Source organism: Lathamus discolor, chromosome 1, assembly GCF_037157495.1.
Source record: "Lathamus discolor isolate bLatDis1 chromosome 1, bLatDis1.hap1, whole genome shotgun sequence".
Classification (NCBI taxonomy): domain Eukaryota; kingdom Metazoa; phylum Chordata; class Aves; order Psittaciformes; family Psittacidae; genus Lathamus; species Lathamus discolor.
Window position 1 is genome coordinate 120,391,759 of NC_088884.1, and position 25,017 is coordinate 120,416,775.

General features: G+C 39.5%; 1 protein-coding gene across 2 annotated transcripts in view; it reads left to right on the forward strand.

Moving 5' to 3' along the window:
- The first annotated feature begins 4,404 nt into the window (after positions 1–4,404).
- Positions 4,405–25,017, forward strand: part of GUCY1A1 (guanylate cyclase 1 soluble subunit alpha 1) — a 35,258-nt gene continuing 14,645 nt past the window's right edge. Inside the window, exons 1-2 of one of the 2 annotated variants that reach the window (XM_065693308.1) lie at positions 4,405–4,532; positions 16,204–16,323. The gene's annotated coding sequence lies outside the window, so the exon portion shown is untranslated. The remainder of the gene's footprint in view (positions 4,533–16,203; positions 16,324–25,017) is intronic. The other variant, XM_065693319.1, reaches the window with a different exon arrangement.

Here is a 25,017-nt window from a genome sequence, read left to right on the forward strand (position 1 = left end):
TAGAACCTTTGTAATATTTCTGTGACTTTCCATGGTGATACCATAAGAACTTCACAAAATTGTCTGTCTACACAAGACACAGCAATGTTGTCAGAGGACACAAAACAAATCCAGTCTGCCCTTCAGGAAGGAGCAATTCACCAAGAAAACTTGCAACAGCCACAAAAACGCTTTTGAGCCTCAGAAAGCTCGTGTTGCAGGACAGCTTGCTTGCATGCGCATGAAGTCTATGAAAGAATGGGGAACCTGTGCTTTCATTCACTCATCAAAACAAACCCCTTCTTCAAGGCAGACTTGAAACTCTGCACAAAACTTTCCTTGGTGAAAAGGTAGACAAATACCCAGGTTTGACTCACCAAAGCTGCAAGAATATGACATGTACTATTTGAAAAGGAGTCCTTCTGTGGAAGAGGGTGAAGGGAAAGCATTTTAATATTGAGGAGAGTATTTATGAGCCTTAAGGACAAGTAACTTTTAACCGAGATGATTTCACATTGTCCAGAAAAGGACAAATAAAGCTAGATGTGGCTAAGTCACTGAAGCCTCTTCTGAATTTGATCTAATTTTGATAAAAAGCCCAGTAGATGCCTTCAGGCACATCACTGGTAGTATGTTTTCTGCGGTGTTTTCAACTCATTAATGCAAGAACAAGTGAAGCAATAAAAGGATACTAAGCAGGTGGCGGAGGTATCCAAAACCCACATGTAACCTCAATACAGTTGTATTTTAGATACTGCAAAATTAAATTAACTCCTCAGTTGCCAGCACACCCTTGGCACTTTGATTGATCTTAGAAGGTTCTTGAAAAGATACTTGATACAGTTTTGGGGTTATTTTAGGTTTCCAAATTCTCCTTTGCCTTCAGGAAAAATTGTCTTTTTTTGTTCTGTAAAACCTACTTTGATTACTAGTGCCATGGATCAGGTGACTATCACCTTTCTGTGTCACGTGCACTGCCTCTGTACTGGAATGAAAAGCTAATGTGTTCTTCATGTAAGTCTCCAGTAAATGTCGTTGAATGACAACACTGAAAATGTAGCATTATAGAATGGAGTAGAAATTTCAATACCAAACAAGAAACACGATCCGAAAAAAATATAAAAATGGGTCAAATCTACAAAGCCAAGCATTACAGTTAAGGCAAGAATTAAGTTTGCCCACACCTTAAAAAAAGAATAACCACATCACTCCTGGGCTCAACAGCTAGAGGTGAACTGAGCCAAGGAGACCACAAGAAGGACTCTGATTGAGCAAATGAAATTCAAGAGCTGAAAACCTAAATAAGCATAGTACTACAGCCAAACGGACTACTAACTGAAGTGGGGCACTGCACAGCTGCAACAATGCTATTTGTAGTGTTGGTGATAAATGCAGTTAATATCAAATGGGCTGCAACAAGCAGCATATGGCCTGTCTCAGGAGCACAGTCAGCAGGTGGAGGGGGATAATGCTTCTCTTCTACTCAGCTCTGGTGAAACACACTTGGAGTGCTAGGTCTGGGTCTGGGTTCCCCAATACGAGAGAGACATGGATTCACTTCAGTAAGTCCAGCAAAGGGCTGCTAAGATGATTAAGGGACAACAGCACCTGACATATGAGGAGAGGTGCAGACAGCTGTGACTGTTCAGCCTAGAGAAGGGGAGGCTCCGGGTGACTATCCACTTGCATAAATATTTCATGGGAGAGAAAAGAATACAGAGCTGGACTGTTCTCAGTGGCATCCTGTGGAAAGACCGGAGGCTGTGGGCAAAACCAGGAAATGCCATTTAAAGAGAAGAAAAAACTTTTTTGCTGTGAGGGTTGTCAAACACTCAACACATTGCCTACAGAGGTTATCTGCTAAAAACCTGACCAGCCACTGCCCTGAACAACGTGCTGTGGTTGCCCCTGCTTTGAGCAGCAGGGTTGGACTAGCTGACATCCAGAGATGCCTTCCAACCTCAGTCTTTCTGCAGTTCTGTGATCTGCCAGCATCTCCAGTTCCATAGTGCTGTTGGTGGTTGAAGCCACCAAATCTGAGCCATCAGCTGCTCAGCACCACAGCTTTGGGCTGCAGCTTTCTGTATTCTCAGAAATTTCAGTTGCCACGGGGGAGATGATAAATTTGAGAGGTGCTTCTTTGAAGACATCTGATTTTGAGAACTTGATTTAAATACAGCAGATGCCAGCAAATGACAGTTTAGGAGTGCTAATTATACTCTGAAATATGATGCCCTTATATTTGATTATACATATATCTCAGAGCGTTACATATAATCTTTCTATTTTATCTGTCAAAAAGAGACCTTTAATTTAAAGAAGCTGAAGAAAATACAGCCATTTTTAAGCGTGACATAAGCATTTCTTGGTAGAAACATGGTCTTTTTGGTATTTGTAGGATTTTATGGAAGAAATTTAGCTATTTTTGTTTCCAGAATTAAATTTTCAATTGCTAAAGTAAAATGAATTCTGCTTTACATAAATGTTTCAATTAATGTAAGTTGAAATATTACTTTCTTCTTCCAAATGCTTACTTATGAGCATTTTCTTTGGTTTTTATTTGGTGCCAGTTTGCAAGCCATTACAAATATGCACAGCAATCGAATGATGGCTTTTCAAGAACTATGAGAGACCTCTGGGTGCTGATGATCCAGTTACCTACCAAATGTCCAAATTCACCTTTCTCGCCTAATATCAGTTTGCCACACTGGGCACAGCAGGTTTACACTGCTGTGTTCAGCACATCTAAATTTGCACAGTACACCCTGAAATAGGAGTTCTTACTCCTTTCTGGAACAGAAACTTGGCAATGGAATTTATTTGTATCAATTGCTCAGAAGCAGGTTCCACTTTATTTTTTACAGAAAAAGATGGTTCCCTGAGGCAAGAAAAGAGAAAACAGCAAGAATTAGGATGGTTTGCAGGTAAAGGCAAACATTAGCAAGACCGAACCTTGCCTTGGGACTAATCTTTTGTTTCTGAAAGCAACAGACTGCATCGATACATTATCCATTAATAGAGTAATTTTATAAGGTACACAGCGTCCTAGACCATTTAGCACTCAATTAAGTTTCACATCGCTTGTCAATAACTTCAGAAATGGCAATAAAATGGGCTTTGGCAGATTATTTTCAGCTGACTAAGCAGGGATTGAAGGAATTCATCAGTTCTGTACTCCAGCTGACAGGTTTCTCTCCTTTTAACACTGCAGGAAGGGAAGCATGGTGCGCAGCAGACACATTTGTTAAACCGTTTTTCAGTTCTGACAGTCAAAGAAGCAACAAAACATTCACACCTTGGGCTTTGATACTCTCTGTGTAAAACTGGTCTCTTCAAAACCACTTGGAGATGGGCTGCTTTTGATTTCAACTCTCTCTTTCGTACTACCTTGCTAAGGCACAGCAGTGAGCTACTAGAAAGGACACCCGCTCTTCACTTGCCGTGTAGGTATGTCGCTCCTCCAAACTTCAGCTTACAGCAGACATTTTTCTTGGTGAAATCTTGTTTGCTTCCGTAAGATTTGTTATGGCAACTAACACTACTATGAGGTCAGTCACTGCTGGTTTTCCAGCTCCAACAAAATAACTATTTTTGACCTTGGGCTTCCAAAACCTGTCCGATATTTTCGCAACGCAAATGCTATAAATGCGCTACGGCATTTGTGAAGATTTAAGAAGTGTGGAGTTGTCATTTTGTTTCAGCAGTGACATGCAAGAATTAAGAGTATAATTTCAGACCTGGGCAACTCTATAAAAAGTGCTTAATGAATCTGTATCCTAAATTGAACCTGGTGTTTTGAAGCTGTTTGAATTATTCTTGTTTTCTGTGCTTATCTGGACAGGTATTGTTTCTTTTCTGTCATCGCTTGGCTGTTAGTCTCAACAGTCACAATCCAAAGCTAGAATGAAACCGTATATAGTACGGATTGCACGGTGTCATCACCAGCAACGAGTCCACCGAAGCTGTGGCAGGAGAAGTGCAAACGAAACGAACACGCTAGCTCCCAATTTTCAAACCGACGAGCGTTTGGAAGGATGCTCGTGCGCCAAACACAGCAGCCACCACCACGCCCTGCCACCCCTGCGGCCGCTGCCTCCTACCCGCGCGGGAGCCGCAGGCAGAGCCTCCCGACTGCGCAAGTGACATTTCTCGACACCCAGCTCCGTGCGGCGCTGCACGAAGCCGGGCTCATACGCGCCCTCCGAAGCCCCGCTGCAGCCCCGCGCACGGCCACCGCTGCGCCAGCCCCGCTCCGCGGGCGCGTCTGCCGGGGGCCGAGCCGTGCCGCCGGGGAGCGCGGGGCGCAGCCACAAACCCTCCCCGGGCCGCCACCACCGCCGCTGCCGCCGCGGCCCTGGTCCGCCCGCCCCGGCCCTGATTGGGCCGGCAGGGAGGCCCCTCCCGCCGAGCCCCCGCCCGCCCGCCGGGGCGGCCCCGCCGCCGCGCCGCGCCCGCTCCCCAAATACACCTTTGCGGTGGCAGGGATCGGCAGCGCCGCCGTTCACACAGCCCTTCCGCGGGGCTGCGCGTCCGCGGATAGCCCCCGCGACATGGTGAGTGAGCGGCGCGGACGGGGCGCGGAGCGGGGCGGCGCGGCGCGGCGGGGACCCTGGACAGCGCTGGGACGGGGCGGCGGGCCGTGCCCGCGGGGAGAGGGGCGCTCGGGGCAGGGCCGGGGCCGGTTTTCTCGGCCGGCTCACGGTGTGGGGCTGAGCCCCGCGATTGGGAGTGGGGCGCGGAAGCCACCTCCTCGGCGCCCCGAGCCCCCTGTGCACCTTGCCTTGAGCCAGATGTGGTCCTGAGCGGCGTAATGTCGCGATTTGGGGCTGGAAGCCGTCTGGGAGCTCGCAGAGGTCTCCAGCCAGGAGGGGTGCTTGGCTGCCTTTGTGCATTGTGAGGCTCTCTAAGAATTTGCTAACTGCCGCTGCCCGTCAAGCTACTCAAACCCATTCAAGCTAGTGTTACTGCATTGTACTTAGGTAAGGTTTCTTATCTGGTTTTCAGACTAATTCATATCATTGCATTTCATGAATTAGACACAAACCTGGTATTTCATCACATACTCGATGTTTTAACAGTAACTTCATTTTTTGCATTTGTTGTTTCAATTCCTTTTATTCTAGGAAGAAAAAATGAAACCCCAGACTGTGTTGTATTCATTGTTGTATTCACTGGCAGTTTACGTTTTCAACCGATTTTCTTTGCTCCACCATTCTTTCCGGTTTTGTCAAGACTTTACACTTCTAATTCCTTTTCTGAGTGGATAAGAGTTGCTTCTGTGGCTGAAGCTCAGTGGCTGTTACTAGCCTAGGCCTAGTAGTCCTTGTATAAAATCATTTCTATGTATAAACATGAGACACTTGCAAAGTTTTCTTTCCTCTGTAAAGGAGTACTTTTATACATTGTATTTACTCTCTCAAGCTCGATCTAATGCTGTTCCTAAAATGGCTCTGTTTTCAGAGCTGGTCACTTTGTGTATACAGGGAGATGGCTTTCTAAGTTCGAAGGATGAATTAACCGGAAAAAATTCCTAAGCAAGGATTCAGTACTGCTAACAATGAGTACTACGCTGAAATTAACTGTTTGCAATGCTTGATTTGGGTTCTGCACTTTCACTGGACTACACGTTACACTGGCCTACATATGGGTTGGTCTAAAGAGAACTGGTTAAGAGTTCTGGTAGTTGAAATACTACTAGGAAAAAAAGACATTTTTATTCAGTCAGATTTTCCACTGTGAAGTCTCAGGGTACAGAGTTACAGAAAAATGTAACAGCGCACGTTTTCATAACAAGTGTAGAGTTTAATTATTTTTCTATGAATAGAACAAAGTGTTTTACTTATTTGGAAATGGTCTAATCCCACAGTTTTTTTTGTAAAACTCCCGACAGAGCCACTCCCTTTTCTTGTAGTTATGATTAAGAGGATTTGGTTCCATACTACAAAAGGTAGGCACAAGGCAGCATACACTTTCAATCACATAAATAGGTCTGCTGCTTTTCCAGGGTTAGGAACAAAAGGTGGTACCAGCCCATGCTGGAAAGAGATTCCAGTAACAGACCATTTACATAATTAATCAATCAGAGAAGTTAAGCCATTTAAGCAACCAGAGAATGTGTGCTGATGTGTTACAAATGCAAGCATGGGAAGTTCTCCTTATAGTAGTGAAGTGTCTTGCTTGGATTGTGTTGCTCTGGGGTGCTACATATGGCAATACATTCTGCAGTGCTGATGACTGTTCTCTTTGCTTTGCCAATAGCGAGAACCTTAAATGAACTAGATGATTGTAAGAAAGCATGAGGAATACCGTAATGGTGGTGCAAAAGACTACACTGCAAATTCTCAGAAGAGAAAAGCAATTGCTGAAATCATGCTGATTTAAAGCAGGCAGGAAATGCAAGGAAGAAGAAAGAAGAAAATCACATCTTGAGATCTCATGGTTGTATTTTTTACGGTGGAATTCTGTAGCTTGCAGCTATTGCTAGTCATGACAGTGCAAGAGCATGAGGCAAATGCTGGAGGAGAAAGTAAGGAATTTAGTTCTGCAGTGGGTTTTTTAGCCTTTTTTGACATTATCAATAAAATGGCTCACCATCCCCTCTCACTGGTTCACTTGCTGAGTATTCACTTATATTATTCAATTAATTTTTTGATGAACTATTAAAAACAAGAAGTCAAGGTTGGTCTTTAATGTTGTGTCCATAAAAATAAGTACTGAAGTCTTGTATATGCGTCTTATTCTGATTAATGCTTTCTTTAAGAAAACTGTCTTTCACTGTTCTATGACAGGCTGTTGCAAAACAGATCCCATAGTTAAATCAAAACATAAGTAAGAGTTTGTAATAAAATATAATATTCAAAACAGCAGTAGCAGTCAAAAACCGGTTATGTCACATAATACAAAGTAAAATACCACAGCCTTTATGAAGATAAATGCCATATGTTTGCGAGTCTAAAAAAAATACTGAGACTCAAAACAAGCAATCCAGGAAGTTGAAGTTGAGTTTGTAGGAAATGCAGCTATTTTCCTGATAACTGAAATGACGTTGTTAACCAAGAGATGTTATTAATTACAACTTCATTAAAAAAAACCAAACACCTCAGTAATCGAAGGAAACTGACAAAATATTCTAAATTATCAACAAGGAAATATGTATTGGAAGATACTGGATGCATTTTGCATCTACTCTGTAGACAAGCAGCCAGTTTCTTTTTTTTATACAAACTTACTCATTTAAGAAGAATTCAGCAGAGGTAAAAATAAGTCTTTAAAACAGTTAATTGGAAACTACAGGACATGTTCTAAGAAATTTTGTTGTAATGATATTTAGAAATCACTGTGTTTCAGCTTGCACATTTTATTATCAAATGAAAATTGAGCGGTGGAGAGCTGCCATTAGAGTTCCTTTGCTGGAATTCCTTGCACATTTTGTACTATGTCCTTTTTAAAGACCTTTATTGTCTATATGTTTATTAAAATTCACTGCATTTATTTAGATGCTTAGTGTTGCAATTAAGATTTTTAGCACTTGAAATTTAAATTAAGCCGAATCTCACATTTACGTCACACTAAATACTCTATTCAGCATGTTTTGAGCATCTGAGATATGGCTCTAATGCATATGAGATTTATTCAGGAAGTCTTGTGTGACGGGTTATACCAGGAGTAGAACAAAGATTCAAGATTATCATTGAACAGATACTGTATTTTTCAGTCAGTGTTCAGGGCATAAGTCTTTGATCAAGAAAGCAGCACTGTTCTGGACCGAATATTAGTATCCACTTCATGTTAAAATTCCTGTAGAATTTGATCATGTGCATAAATGGACTTGGGCTCTGACCGGGGTTCTAGCTGGGCATAAACAAAGAATTTTATTTATTTTTTAATAAAGGCAGCAAAGTTTGCTAGAGAAGGGATATTTTTCATGAGTTTTTTCCTTATACCCACCTGCTATGAAACAATTGAATAGACCATGTTAATATCTCTAACGAAACATTTTAATTGTAACACAGATCTTGATTGCTACTTGTTTGGTAATATGCCATTCTTCCCATTGTTTTGTTGTCCTGCTCAGGTGGTGCCACTCTTAGCTCAGTGTTAGTGCTTCCTTGTCATTTTGGCTCCTCATTTATAAGAGTTCACACAGGATTCTCACTTACTTTTGTACTTGCAGAGTCCGGAGCAAGCTGACGTCTACTCCCTTTTCATAGGAATGCAGGTTTCAGTGCTGTCAGTTGCTCTGCTGCTTCATGGCCTAAGTCAGAACAAATACGTTCTTTACAGATTAATTTTACTTCACTATAGAGATACCTCACCAAGTCCTGTTCATTGCTTCAGACGCGAGGTAAATTTGAGCTTTAGGGCTTCTGCAGGCCTTCAGCCTTTGGGACAATCTCGCCCTATCACAGCATAGGCTTTTGTGATACTCAACTTCCACTTATTTTTCATTCATATTTCCTATTATATGATAGGTTTTTTAAGTGCATTGAATGCCCTAGCATTGTGAATTGATTTTCTTCTTGCATGCTCATACTAGAAGTAGCTGTTCCAAGAGAATGGTGCCCTGCTATTAGAAGTAGCCACCTTCTTGTCCAAGTCTGCACCATTAGGTTAATTTCTTACAGGCAGCACATTAAGCCTAGATGATAACCAAGTTGTGACCCTACATATAATTTCTGAGAGGGTACTTTTCTCATGAGATCCGCTGTCTGTACCTCCTATTATTTGTATCTACCTGAACGTGAAGGGAATGCTATGCCGTCCCTGCTTCAGCGCCAGGACCACTTTTTCTGTGCCCTAGGGCAAGGGGAAAAATGCCTGAAGACTTGCATCCCAGCATGGGGCTACACGGCACAGGGCTGTCCGAAACTCTCTGGCTACTGTTCAGCTATGCCTTGCACTTTATGCATGGCTGTGTCCATTGATTGTTTTGGACAAGTCCATATAGAAAATAGGTCAGCTATGCAGTGGCTCAGGAAGAGAGCTTTAATTATGTGGCTTGTAATCGAGAAAGCAGGGTGTGTGCATCATCATGGAGGAGACTGGAACCAGTTCCAAAGATGTTATCAAAGATGTTGTGGAATCGAGCCCTTGACAGTTATTTGTATTAAAGAGCTTCAGGGAATATCCCATGCAAGTCAACCAGTTGTTTCAGTGAGTAAAAATTTCTTACTAGAAAGCAGTGTGCTAAAATCCTTTGATTATTTTCTCTTCCACAAAAGGAAATTGAAAGAAACATACATTTATGAAGTGAATCTCTTTCCCAGCTCCATTCTAAGGTATTCAGAACAAAAAATGTATTTCCTTGCTCTTGTGGAGAATATATATTTTGTGGGAATCTTTCTGGTTTAATTCTGGAATGTCATCGATTCCAGAGGGTGCAGTAAAACTTATGGTTTCTGTGATGCCACATACAGTAGTTGCTGCTAAACTCCCTTTTTTTAAAGAATAGCAGGTTTCTCTATGGTATATTAGATAGTGGTGTGTTACACAGTGATGACTGCCTTTCTAATGCTGACCAAGGTAAAGATGTCTCTAATTTAATTTTAACCTCGCCTTTCACTTGGCACTTGATACAGATGGAGACTGACAGAAGTTCTTAAGGGAAAGCTGATTTCTTTCCTCGGTAAATACAGAAACTCTTCACACACGAAAAAGCAATAGTAAAGGCTTGACTACAAAGGAGGAACACCTCAGAAAGAGTTCCAGCTTGGTGCTTGGAAAAACTGTGATTCTGCAGTTGCTCATAATTGTTTCTGTGATTTGAAAACACAAGACAACATACCCAGTTGCTGCCTTCTGGTTAACAGGGAGGGGTGTCTGCTTATATTAATAGCTGTGTGGCTCCCTAGTCCTGACTGGAGGCACCCTGGAGTCTAGAATACTCATTGCAGATCCTGTTTTAAATAGCACTGCTAAAATTTCCCGTCTTTGGAGAAAGCATGCATCAATCTAACTTTAAATCAACTTATCTTTTTCTTTTGCCAAAATAGTCTTCGTAGTTGTCAATTTGCACTGCAAGCTGAGAGTGCAAAACCGCTTGCCTCATGCTGACAAGAAATATTTGGTGCATTGATAAACTGTTCAAATTTTGGTGAAAATATAGCCATTAGGCTGTAGAACTCACAAAGCATATTTAGAGGTAGGGTTTTAGAATTTCCATGTGGGAAGAATGGTATGAAGGGAGGGACTGTCTTGTGAAGCTTCTCAAGGCTTTTGGTCAATGTGGAACTGATTTTTTTCTTTTCTTCCCCTCAAAATCTTGAGGAGATCATGATGGAAATAATTACAGTTAATTGTGTCATAGAATCGTAGAATGGTTTGCGTTGAAAAGGACCTTAAAGGTCATCTAGTTCCAACCCCTTTGCCATGGGCAGGGACACCACCTCAAATCCCCTTCCAACCTAGCCTTGAGCACTGCCAGAGATCGGGCATCCATGACTTCTCTGGGCAACCTGTGCCACACTTATAGTGAAGAATTATTTCTAATGTCTAATCTACATCTCCCCTCTTTCAGTTCAAAGCTATTCCTTATTTTGTTGCAGTTAAAGGTTCTCAGACAGGTTGCATAGTACTAATAAAACCAGCCAAGAGGAAATGCCTTTCCTATAAGTAATTCCAGAGCCTTTAGAAATGGGAAAGTGAAGTTAAACCAAATGTGTGTTAGCCATGAACCTATAGGGTGAGGACAGCTTTCTTGTTCTGCTTTTATATATAGCACCTACACCCTTTTACAAATCCTACCTGCAAAATATATTTGGATTTCACTCATAGAAATGTGCAGTGTTCTCATATTTATTTTTAAAATCTGACTTCAAATTTTTATCAGCTTTTGACCTGATTTTTGTAAATCACTCAGATCTATTAAACTCTTGGCCAAAAAAACTTGTGCAACTCAGTTCAAGAGGTCTACATTCACTTAGCTCAGCAGCAGCCTTTCTTTTGTGATCTCCAGCATGCCTTATTTCCCCACTTCTAAAAGAGGCATCTAACCCCTTCTTTTCATATCCCATTTTTCTATCTTAACTATTCAGAGGGCAAAACCTTCAGGTCAAACATCATCTTTTACTCTATATTTGGGTATTGCCCTGATTTGAATTTGGATCTTCTGGGAGGTTAAAGTAAACAAATAATACACCTAGCAACAGCGACAGAGAAGAAGCAGAATGCAAAATAACTGGCACAATTTGTCTGCTGAGCAACCTGCCCGAGGATGAACTCACCAGACAGAAGGATAAATACCATTATTTAGGTTTAAGCGAAACCTCCATAAGAACTTTCACATGCTGACCAAGTATTGATCTCACTGACTGAACGGCAGCATACATGAATGCTAAAAGGTAATTAAATATTTCCTTTCCCAGAGAAAAAACATTTAGTAGTGTGGTGGCAATGAAGCAGCATGGAGAGCAGTCTTCCAGTCATAAGTTAGGCATGGCTTGCAAAACATTTTGATAGGCTCAAGGAGGCAGAACAACATTTGTAATAGGACACAGAGTTTACAGCTTTTCTGAAAATTGATATCAAATCACCTCTGCACTTACTCTGCATGTTACATGCTCCAAATCTGTGTGGAAAATGCAGTAATAGTCAATTATGTGTGGAAAAAGTCACTGACTATAACAACACCAAACATAGTCAAAGTTTGAAGTGTGCAACTGTATCATGTGTGAGATAGTGGTGGGCATCATCACAGAATATTTATTCTCTTAGAAGATTAGAGACTGGCACTAGCAAATACCATTTAAAATGTTTTTAATGCTTGATTAATGTAATATATGAAATGTGGTTTCATGATATCTTCCTTCCCTTTTTTCTTTGAAAATAATTTGCAGTCCTAAGTAATACTAAGTTCTAAGCAAAATTAGGTTTAAATGATAGATAGAGGGGAATTAAAAGGTAAAAGTATTTTTTCAAATAGCCTTTGAAGTGGTGAAGAGCAAGGAGTACCGATGGAATACAGGATTATGATTTACATGTAGTAAAAGCTAAAAAATAACATCCATCCCTGCCCATGTTGTGGGCAGATTTTTGTTAGCAATAAAGTGGAACAGGGAAAAAATGAGATAAGAAACTGAAATGAGAGTAGCAGTGGCAGAAAAGCATCTAATGGGGTTGAAGTATTTAAAAAAAATAGTTGTATTTTATTGCAGTTTCTGTAATGTACTGTATTGTAAATGGCTGATCTGTCTAATGCTGGAATAAATACACACAAAAAAAGATGGCTTATGCAAGATTTTGTGTAACATATCCTCAGTGTTTTCTTTCCCAGCTGTTACTCTGCAATCATGGAAAACACTCATAATCTTTAGTAAAATATTAATAAATGCATTCAGATCTTTAATGCTAAACTTAGATTTGGTACTGCCTTTTAACAAAGAAGCTGCATTAATTAGGAATGGAATCCTGTTGTCAGTTCAATATAGTATGGGCAGTGTGGGATTTAGATGCCTGTTATAAAAAGATTTAAAAACCTAGAGCAAGAGTTTACAACACGAATATGATGCAGAGATACTTGTGATACTGTGAGAACGTAATTTATCCATTGTCACAGGATACTTGTAAAGTTAGTGCTTTTGTCTCATCGGGACTTGCCAGGTACAAATATTTAAAACAATGTTTTGAATTTTCAACATCACCTAAACTGTAAGCGGAAATGTCAAAGGTTTCTGACCCCATGTAGAGAAAGATTATACACAGTGCAGCAAACTTTCTTTCCTGTTTTGTTTTCACCTGTCAAGAGTGCGCACTCCACGAGATTCATGGTGCTTCCGGATGCTCCAGAATGCCAAAAGGCTTAAAAAAATACTGTCTACATCTTGGCAAGAAATTCTTCACGAAGGAGATGCTACCATCCTTTATCCTTAAACTTAGGTGTCTAGTTATATCCTCTAGAAACTCATGCCTCTCATTCCCTCCCACCTGCTTAACTATACACATGGTCCCTCAGCCTTTTCATCACTGAATTTCATATATTTCTAGAAGAAGGGGGAACTGGCTATGTAGCATCCTCTGTCTGTGCACATACACAAATACAGAGGTAAAACTTATCTGTTAGATGTTTTCTTTTATTGAGAACCCAGTAAACAAAAAACCTTAACTTTCCAGTCAAAGGAGCATTTCTTTTCAGGGTACTCTATTTCAGTGCCATTCAAAACCCATTTGAAGTACTCCTCTGAGTACATGTGGACTTGCCAGGGCCAGAATCTGATTTTGGTTAATTTTTAGGTTTTCACCCACAGTCACTGTCCAGTCTGTCTGGCCTTTCACCTCTGAAACAGATGACATGTTTTCTGTATTAGCTTTAGCTATTATTCACAGTGCCAGTATGCGACATGGCACATTGGAGACATCTTGTAACCTGGCTCCATTTTTGAAATGAATGTGGTTTCTTAATATAATGAAAAAAAACCCAGATATTCAGTGGTAGATGACCATTTTACAGATTTAGAAAACAGCACATACAGAGTACTTGTTCTTCTACATTTTGGTGGGAAAAAGTACTTGAAGGACCTTTGGTGTGGGATAGGTCCTACATTAAAACTGAGCTTCACGATACCTGTGTAGTTTATCTATCATTGCACAAGCTGAAGTGTTGAGATAAAGATGTTTATCAGTTACATTTGATATTAATTTTGGTCCTCAGTGAAGTACAACCGAGATGACTCCATTACCTCAATAGAGTCAATGAAGCCAAGATCCTACACAGTCATTGCCTGTCACTTGAGTGTTCAGATTTCAACTTTCAGGGATGACTGGCAATGTCTATTGGTCAGCTGTTATTTCCACAAGCCTGTCTGCTGCTACTTCTCCTTAGCTGATACTCACATTTGGAGCCCTACCCTCTAGAGCAAGACTCTCAAGCTGTGTTCCGTGCTCATTTTTCCTGAGCACTGAAACCCAAAGGCTGCCAGCACTGAAGCATAAATTGCCACTCCTTGAACTAAGAAACTGTGTGCCTTTCCAGTTCCTTACCTTCTGTGGTGGCACAGTGCAAGGAGGTCCTGGCTTGCAGTTCTTGATGATTAGTGACATTAGTGCACTTCTGTGCTGCATCACTGGACTGCAGGTCAGGGCTTTCAAGTAAGCTAGGTAAGTAGTGCTTCCATCCCAGGATCTCAGCTGCCTGTGCAGCACTAACTGGTATTTCAGAAGGCCTGATGGAGACAGAAAAGAGCCTCCTTATAAACATATTACAAAAGAGAAGTGAAATATCTTTAAGAAAAAAAAAATGCAAAAGCATGAAATCTTAAATCAATAACTATGTATCTGGCCTTTAAATCAGTGTCATTTAAAACAAAATCATCTGTATCTCCCTTCTCTCCTTTTTCTGTCTGACATAATGAAAGACAGTAGGTATTGCAAAATAGTGCTATGATAAATGAGAAAAACTGCTATCTGAGGACTGGAGCAAAGTTTTTATCTTTTAGACTCTGGTCTGAAATAGCAGAATCTGTGATGTTAGCATTGTTACAGTCGATGCAGTTATACAGGTTGTGAAATGAAAAACTATGGACAGTTGTCCACGATATAGCCATAATAACCCCAGGATGATTACCCCATTATTCCTACAATGTACAAAGTACATGTTGTGTATTATAGAAGCTTATTAGTTTGCATGACAAACATATTTTTTGGTAAAAGTTTTTCATATAATTCTAGTCTTTTGGAAAATCCAAGTCCTCTGGTGAAATCATTCCCTTTCTTTTGTGGAAAAATTACCTGCATTTTCCCAGTGAGACAAAGACCTGAGGGTCTTGCCCCAAAAGTCACAAAAGGCTGTGGGAAAAGTAGCAGGAGAATCCTTATGGTTTAAATACATCTAATTTACTTTTATTACATATTTAAACCCTGAATTTTTACCTCAAATTAGAGGCCAGTGATTGTACATCTGATAAGAGATTCTGCAGTGTGTTCTTTGTTAACCCTTTCTTGGATTTTCATTCCTCCAAATCTCTTAATCTCTTTAATCTCTGTTAATCTGAAATGTCTGCCACAGAAATGAGTGAATAGCAATGGAATTTACAAGTACTTCGAGCCAGGCATATGTTTCTGTGCCTGTTTGTGCTCAGCACTCCATCACTAAAATAACCGGAACTGAAGCAGACACTAAACTTCCAGAAAGATGGATGACATTATTTTTATTTTTGTGGGATTTAATATTCAGCTTTGATACTGTTACAAGAAGCTGCAATTCAACAGTTAATGCACTTGAATCACTATAATGCATGATTTAAGACATGACAAATCTTTCTAAATGCATCTATTGTAACTGGGGAAGCAGCACTGATTGAGGCTTCTACTATTCTATGGTTCAAATTGATAGTATTTTTTTAGACTTAAGGATGGATCTTCATTGTTTAGCACTACTGAAGGTTTGGAGACGTAGCATATATATCATGTATTTTCCTTTGCATTAATGCCTCAATAATCCTCTGATTTTCAATGTAAGTGTTATTTAAACAAGAAATTCCTGTAAAAAGGATCTCACATTTCTAGATCTGATTAACCTAGATTTTTGCTATAGTCTGCCCCATACAGTCCTTTCACTTTTTAATAGATGTGTCAAAGCTGAATGACCCATAGATATTTTCAGCTTACTTTTCTGCAGGGCCACATTTTCACCTCAGTCTCTACATGAAACTGCCACCAAGGCCAAGGGGAAGTTCCACTTACAGAGTATGTGGCAAACATGGCATTATCTCTGAGTTATGTTTGCATGGCTTATTCTCCCTGCTGCTGTCATTTGCATTTGCTGACGTTTTCCTGTGCAAAAGTAATCTGAGAAATCTGTGCAATTTGATTTCTTTCACATGCTTAAAAGAGAAGTAGAATAAATTGAATGGAAGGATTTGAAGGATCAGTAACTCTGATAACTCACAGCAATTGCACTGGAGGCAATAACAAGCATCACAGATTGAACAGTCTACAGGAAGCCAAAATCTGCGTCTTGATTTCTATACTATTTAGTTTTGTTATAGAGGTGGTATACACTAACATCAGGCTAGCCTTAGTCATTGAGGGCATATTTACTCTGATTAATTAACAGCATTAATTTCTCTTAATACCACATGTGCAGGCTCAGTATTTCACAAAACTTCTCATCTTTGCTTCATAATTTTAGTGAAAAAGAAGCCTGTGTTTTCAAAGATAATATAAATTTATATATTTACCATAATTGCCTACCTTTCTCTGCTTTAAATACATATCTGCTGTATTTTCCAGAGGAGTATTAGAAAGCAACTAAGTGATCTGCTCAACAGGGAAATTGGAACTGTAATTTATTCCTAGAGCATTCAGTCTCAGAGGATGTGCTGATAGGCTTTGCAACTGTGATTTTCAAAGGTAAGATCCACTGCTCATATCTTTATTTAGATTGGCAGATTTTGAAAGGGATGGGCTGTGAATAGCTGTAGCTGCCCTTACATTTTGAGAAAAATGACAGGCCAATCAGGGAAATAAAAAATGAAGGTACTCATTTACAATGCACATGCCCAAATCAGCAATTTAAATGATTTTAAACCTGTTTTCTAGCAGAAACTCTGTAAGCATTTAATAAAAAAGGAGGTGCCTGCTGGTCCTGCCTTGCCGATACCATGGAAGAGAACAAATGGGAGAGTAGCTGATTTCTCCTCTTCTTCAGAGCTGCTTTCTTTGCCATGGGCTTTAGCTAAAACAGAATCAGTAGCTGCATGATGGCTGTGAAAACAGCTTTTCACTCATCTATTCCGGTTGAATACTCTTCTTTAGTCAATATATTTTTTCTCTATCAGAAAAATTACAAGGACATAACCTTGGTGGTGTGGGATAAATGATTTTCACTAATTAGAAGTTCCTGTTGTTAGGTTTCCATACATAGTTTTTGACTTCTCCAGAATCTCAAATACCTCAGTTCGGTGTTTACCATCGCATCTGCACAGCAACCTGTGAAAACGCAAAACAAAAAAAGCCTGGGCTTTATTTGGCTTCAGAAATAAGAGAGATGAAAATCAATATTTCTGTGATAAAAGTCACAGACCTGTTAGGTTAATCTTATTTCTGCTATGTCTGGAAGCCAGCTATTGACTTTAATGGTAGTTGGCATGAGTGCTTAACTAAAAAACCTGAAAGGTAGTTGTCAGTGATTTTCAGTGCAAAAATGATTGTGTCGACATTGTAAACAGAAGTGGCAGGTGGCAAATATTCAGTCAGAAAACTCTGCAGTTGAAATCTACTAATGAAACACTTTGCTTTCTACAGACCTAGTTTTCAAGCAGTTCTTTAAGAAATACAGAATTCAGGGACCTTTATTTATAAAACTTGCTCTTCATTATAATTTCAAGTTGTGAACACAAAGGGAATGTTTAACCATAAGCACTGTCATACCACACTACAATCAATGTTTTGTATTACTTGACAATGCTTCAGTATCTTTGGGAAAATAACAACAATAATGGTGTTTATGCAAACCTGTGTGTCAGTTGTGGAAGTAGTTACCCACATTGAATTTCAATCAGATGAATGCATGCATGTAGGAGTCTCAGCAAGATAAGTGTCTTTGAAGAAGTAGGATAATTATTTTATCATCATGCTTCACAGTTAATCCAGACCATGGTTCTCAAATGAGAAGTTACTTAATGCATTGGAAAGGTGGATTTTTTAAAGAGTTTATTCTACATGATGCAGCAATCCTGGCTAAGTCATGAATGTTAGCTAAAAATTTCAGTAAAAAAGTAGTGTGAGATAAAAACTTGTTCTATTTTGCTCTTATTAGGATAACTGCAAGTATTTTTTTACTTTCCCTGCTTCTAAAGAAAAAAAAGTTTGATCTATGAATTAAATAAAAATCAGATTTTGTGGGCATTTGAAGTTTGAGGTCCAGTTATATGAGAGAAGTTTTATGCATCAGTAAGTTTGAGAGATGCAGTTGTAAGTAGGTATTTGTAAAGAACCAGTAAGAACAACTGTTGATAATTACTTCATATTGTAGAAGCACAGCCCTTCTCCTTTTGTGGATTCTAATTTACATTCCAGTTGCTGTAGGCAAGACTTATGTCTTTACATTTAACTCCTGATAACTGTCATAAATACCACATGTCCTCAGGACAAGTTTTAATTCTTGAAATGAAAGAGTTCTGAAGACATTAATTTATTTCTTGTCTTTCTTCTTATGAGTTTTATGAAAGTACTGTGCTTTCATGGACTGCAAATGTAGTTTAAATGCTATATTTAAAATATATTAATTTAAAGTGTGAGAATAGTTTCCAGACACTGTGGGTTGCTTTTGGTTTGCCTGTCCTCACTGCAGCACCTCCTCTGTTTCAATAGTTTCCTCATCTGGGTACCCAGGTCACTTGAGGTGTCAACAGTTATGTCAGTTCAATAGCAGGATTTCTCATTATAAAAAAACACCAAACAACCTAAATAATGTGTTGTGGTTACATACAGCAGGTTATTTTTAGTGTTTGTGAGGTATCGTTGACTCTGCCTCAGGAAAAATGCCCATGAGCATTCACCTTCAAAAGCTCCCATAGTGTAAGCAGGTTAGGGTTTTCAGGGGTAGCATCTCCATCATAAGCTGCTTATCTGGTGGTACAAGCCATGCTTCAAACTGGGGTGAGGGTCCGAAGATGTGCCACAACCAAAGGCTGCTGTCTCTGCCTGAGCGTGTGAGCAGGGAAGCAGAGAATCAGGTGCTGTGAGGCTGCCTGCTGGGCTTGCTCTGGAGTGTTTTCACAGATAGGTTTTGACTCACAGGAAGAGAGTATTTTTCCCACGCTATCTTCTCAGCATGCCTCCCTGTTATTTGGTCCTGGCGTAGGAAAAATATTTACCCTATGAAAGTACATGCAATACTTAAAATGACAAATATATATTTTATAAACAACATTTGGGAATCAGTCCTTCCTCTAGCTACAAGCCAAAACATGGGTGCAGTAATTAGGACTCCCCCTGTGCCTTTAATTGAAAGCAGAGATGTGTCTGCAATATAACTTTCACATCTGGAGTCTGGGCTTCTCCCAGGGATATATTTGGGTCCAGGGATTTGCTTCAGACCATTAGAGAGAAATGAGTCAGTCACAAAATCAGTATCAGAAGTTCAGTGACACTTCAGGATTTTCCCCTGTCTTTAAGAACAGTTTTCAATATCAAGATACCTTATTACAGATCATATCACACAGATCATAGAATTATAGTATCACAGAATCATATAGGTTGGAAAAGACCTTAAAGAACATCCAGTCCAAACATTAGCTACCACTGCCAAGTCCATCACTAAACCGTACCCCTAAGTGCCACATCTACACATCTTTTAAATACCTCTAGGGAAAGTCTCTCAACCACTTCCCAGGACTGCCTGTTCCAGTGCTTGACAACCCTTTCAGTAAAGAAATGTTTCCCAATACCCAATCTAACCCTCCCCTGGCACAACTTAAGGCCATTTCCTTGTCCTGTCGCAGCAGAAATGTCTGTCTCATAATGACCTTAAAATGAGACGTGTTAGCAGTTTTGAAGTTCACTTATGTATTCCTTGAAACTTATTTTCTGCTGATTACAATAAGGACAGGATGGAAACGGAGATAACTTATTTTCTTCTCTGAAAACAAAGGTAATTATTTTCTTCATCTCCTGGCTTTGTAGCTATAGATAGCACAGGTCACAATCCATTCAACCTGGAGCACAGAGGAAACACTTGATTGTGTTTCTCTGTTTATTAAAACACTTGAAAAAAGGGTGGAAAGGTGAGGAAATTCCACATTATGTGGGGAGAAAGTCTTTCTTGCAAGCAAGGGCTAGATTTTTAGCTTGCCCTAAGCAGTCATATAGGACAGTCACTGGGATGAGTTTAGATTTACTAAAATGTTTGAACTGTTAAAATAGTGAGTACTTAGCTTAGTTATCACTGCAATTCCATAAGATAGTTCAGTAAGTGCTGTGGTGTCCTGTCGTATTTCCTTACTATCAAAAGTATTCTGTGATTTACAGAAAACTTCTGAGTATACTTACCTTAGAAATAGCCCCAGGCAGAGCTACGTCTAGCTGTAAGGACACTGGACATGGGCTTGCACAGCGCACAATGGCAATTAGTGCTCTGGATTAAAAATGGTAAGACTACTCCAAAGGGCTCTGGGATATTGACAGATGAGCACTAGGGATGACTTGTCAAAAAGAAGGGTGGAAGTTTGTGGGAGCAAGCAGAAAAGTTGATGCCTGATAAAGCATTTTTTGAGAGCTAGAGTGGAATTTGCTGAATCTAGCAATTTCTTGGGTATCAGTAAATTACTGTGAAGTCCACTGTCCAATATTATGTCTCATCCTGATGTATAGAGAGGATAACAGCCTTTTCATCAGTTACTGCCTTTGCTCAAGTAGCAAAAATCTGTGTCATGAAAGAGGCTAGATCTTGCTGGAAAAAGGGTACTACGTTGTAGTATAAGTAATGCCAGTATCTACACGAGGGTGGTCATGATTTAGGATTGAATGGTCACCTGTATTTGGGATCTCCTAGAGCTCAACTCCTCTGCTTCGCAATTTCTTTCTATAGTTATGTTCCTTATGCGATATGGTTTGATTAATATTTTAATTACATTTATGTTGCTGCTGCAGATTTAGAAATCCTGTCCCTACTGTGCGCTTTTCCTAATATACAAGTTATACACGATACGGTTTTTAAATGATTCTTGTGTAATGACACGGTTGTCCCGTGGTAGGTTAGCAAATGTATTTACTGTGTTAATGACAGGACCAAATTACTGGAAAGAGGTAAATGAGGCATCCTCACATTTCAGTTGATGGGCTAGTTGCTGACTGGGGAGATGCAGGAAAACATTTCACTTCTCTTCACAAGGACACATTTTTTCCAAGATGTCCTCAACCTAAGTCAACAACTGCGCTTTTCTATTAGGTATCACCCGCTACCACTAGGAAATTTGTAATCAGATTTGCCTATCTGCTCCAGTTACTTACATCTTGTGCTCTCTAAAGCAGCAATACCCAAATTAATGCTTTGAAGGTGTATGCCCTCTGAATGCGTTTTAACAACGAAGCAGCCAGCCAAAGCTTCTTATCTGTACAGAATTTAATAAACCTAAGAAATACTTACTTTGACTTCTTAAAATATTAACTTACTGATGCGGACTTGAGCAGTTGTCTCTGAGTATTTTAGAAGCCTCCTTAAAATCCTTGGAAACAGGCAAATCACAAGGGCTTTGATTCTGTTGCTACACACAGCACTTGAAGTAGAAAAAATAAAGTGTGGATATTGCACTTTAGATTAATAAGACAAAATTATAGGATTTAGTTATTTTCCCTGTATTTGTCTGCTGAGAGGCACAACAACTGAATCCACAATGAGCTGCTACTAATAGGGTGATGGGTACTAACCTGTCTTGCTAGAAGCTGGTTGTGTTTTGCCTGTGGGTAGAAGTTCCTGCCTTGCTCTGTGCAGAGGCCTAATGACTAGCAAGGGGCAAAAGGCAGGGATTTCTGCATCCCATAATGATTGGAGCTGAGAGGGAATTGCAAGACTCCGTCTTCGTAAGGGCAAGCTAGAAATTAACAGCTGCTTCTACTAAGGCAATGGCTCCCAGACCACACTGAGCTCCTGCAAGCACTGCAGTCACACTTGTGCTGAAGACGGGTAGATCCAGTCAGTGGTATCTTCTGACTGCTGCAAAACAAGCTATTTTTTTTTCTTAATTCTTGCTCAACATGCAGCAGTTCAACTACCAAAGTGATACGTGTGATTAAAAACAAGAAGTGACATTGTAGCCTCATACCATATTCTGTTCCCTCAAGCAAGGGACTCTGAAGTAAAAAGTATTTAATATTGCATCTGATTTTTGTGCCATATACATAAGCTAAGATTATAAACTATCGTTAGCTACTGTTAACAAGTGGTAATTCTTATAAATGGCTGTATTAATATTAGGGGGTTTATTGTACGGTTTATTCATTGCACTGTATTTCATGGCCCTGTCAAGGAAATGTTCTAGCAGAGGTAAATATTCAAAATCAACTAGTAAAAATAAGCATACAGGAAGGCATTTTGGCCTTATGACAAGTATAGATGGAAATGTACAATTAAATGTTTGCACAAAGCATTTTGAGCACTCAAGTTATTCTGCTGCTATGGCTATACTATGTAAAGTCATCTTCATTTTTCTGAGTGGCACAGTGCCATGTTGCATTCAGCCAGGCACTGAATAAATTGGTTGCTTGTAGTTTGATCTCACAGGAGATTATTTAATTTTAATTTTAAATTTGCTTCCCAAGGTAAATATGACATCAATTAATATGGCAGTGATGGAGAATTCACATGAAACACTGCTGCTCCCCTGGGATGAGCTCTCTCAAAGCATATTTGGAGAGGAATTAAACCCAGAAACTTTTCCCATGTTTCCTAATATTTTTTGTTATGATTAGAAAATGTCTTTAGTCTTTAAACACTGTGAACAAAGGGAGGGCTGCTGTTCCTCATTCTTGAAACACAGCTGCAAATGTCAGACTTAACCTGTGATGTGTGCCATCTTTCTTCTCTCTTTTTAAGGTCCATTATACTGTTGGAATTCCTTCTGTAGACTCTACACTGGTGATTCATTGTCTTTCTCCTGTCAGACTTTAAAAAACACTGTCTAATTACTGTTTGAGTGAGACAGGTTTCCCTATAACACAGTAGACTTTTTTCTGAATTTTAGTTAATATATTAAGGGCAAGATGCACTTAGGATACCAGATGCAAACTTGATGTTTTAATAAAGGAAGACCTAGTACATGCAGGAGAGGTTTGGTTTGGTTTGGTTTGGTTTGGTTGTGGTTTTTTTCAGTTTGGGGTTTTTTTTTCAGTATTTGAATCCTCTGAAGGTCATGGAATTAGGTTTTCCAGTTTGTTTCTCTGAAGATGTGATTAAGGAGGTCTTGCCATCGCAGAGGTCAGCAAGAGTTTTGAATTGCTCACTGCTTGAAAATTGTAGATACTGGTTTTGAACTGGGATAAATGTTCACAAAGGACCATCCCATTTGTTTATGGGAAAACAAGAACATCAGGGTACTTAGAAAAATAGTTCTGTAGGAAGCTTTCCTCAGGAACTGTGTCATCATTATTTGGAATTTAAAGATCCGCACATTAATTCTACTGGTTTTGTACAACAGTATTATTAGTAGGAACATGAGGGATTGCTACTTCCTTGCACATCAGTGATGATTTTGTTGTACACTGCAATTGGAAGGGGCGCAGGGTCATGTTCAGAGCAAGGGCATAAATTCCAGTCCCCTCCAGGGCTGGAAGAGGTCGAATGCGAGTGTCCTGTGGCGCAAAGGGCGGCAGGCTGTACTGCAAAAAGAAACTGCAGACACAATAGGTACATGTCCATCAGCTTTGTCTGAACATCAGTGCCCATTTTGCCCCTGAACGTAAGTTCCACCACAAAATCTTCTGGGACCTCTCCTTCCCACTTGGCAGCTTGTGAAGATTTCAGGTTTTCCAAGTGTAAAATAATGGCATCACTTCCTTCAGATTCTACCTGCCACATCAAATGTAATTTCCTTAAAATGCAACATGCTGTCATGGAATTGAACCCCCAGATAATTCCAGATTATTGTCTTCTAGAAACAGAGAAATAGTTTTCTTGTTTAGTAATACAAAGGTTAAATAATGTAAAGTAATACAAGGTTATATAATGGCTCCTGAATAAAAGTAATTTTACATGTATATAATGCGCGTACATTATAAAGAAAAAGTGTAACATATATTTATGTATTGAAAGTGTGGTTCTTGCTGGAAATTTTTCACTGCCTCATTTGCTGCACAACAGTATTCAGTAATAAAAATAAAGCATTACTAATGTCCATGCAGTGGAAACATATTAGTTTCTATGAAAAAACTGAAATCAGAAATACAGAATGTTATATAAACATTCTTCAACCTCTTGTTCTTAGCATTGTGTTTATTGATTCTTAAAATAATACTTTAATAATTCTGATAGATGTCCACTAGAAGCTGGCCTGACAGCATCAGTATTACAGTATACTTTAAAAGGGCCTTTTCTGCCAAAGATTTTTCTGCAGCATGAGGTCCAGTCAAAGTAGCCTCTTCCTGTTTCTCCTTGTATTCATGCCACTTGTGCTGGGTCTGCAGCACTCCTCCGCTGTGCCATTCATTCCAGCTGTTTCAAAAGAAGCAGCTCATAACCTGTATCAGGGAATTAGTTATTTTTAACCCTGGTACAGTTGCTGTGTGACCCTAAAAGCCCTTTGGGTGTCTCAGAGGCAGAAATAAGCAGTGTGGTTCACAGGCTGATTAAAGCCATAGTGCCTCTGAAAGTAGGAGTTATTGTACCATATCTCCAGAGAGGCAAATCAGCTGCTCCCAGAGAGCCAAAAGCTCTCAAGGATTACCTTGTTCGAGTATTATATGAGCATGAGAGGATCTGATTCAATCAAATACACTTAATAGAAAATAAAGCCCTTAATGGAAGAACATTTTTCATATTCAGCCTCAAATACATGTAACAAACATTTATTATTAAAATTACTAAAATGAGAATTTCAGGGGTTTTTTTTTTGGTTTTTTTTTTTTTTTTTAATGTGTTGTTTGAAAGGTATCACCTTCAAAAGCACAAAAATCCCTTGGTGTTTCCAAGCCACTTCAGTTATGTGGTCAAATTCCCATTAGGGTAGTTGTCACCAGTCAGTGGCTTTTACCAAATGTGCTAACCTTTGGTCTTGGGTGGTTTTCTGTTCCAGAAGTACAAGTACTAACTTTAGTTATACATCTCTCTGATACAAAAAGGCTGTCTTGGGCATCAAGTAAATTGAAATTTAAGTATCCATAACAAATCATTTTCATTGTGCCGTATCACTTAGTTTTTAATAGCTGCTTATGAAGAATTTAAAAGGTTTTCTCATTAGAATTTTGTTCTCTACTGTTTCGGAAGCTTCATCCATCAATGTGACGAAAGATACATCAGATAAAACAACTTCTCTGCCTTAAGTACTAGAGCCCAAATTCAGCCAAGAACTTATCCATGCACGCAGCTTTAATTACCTGAAGCACTGATGT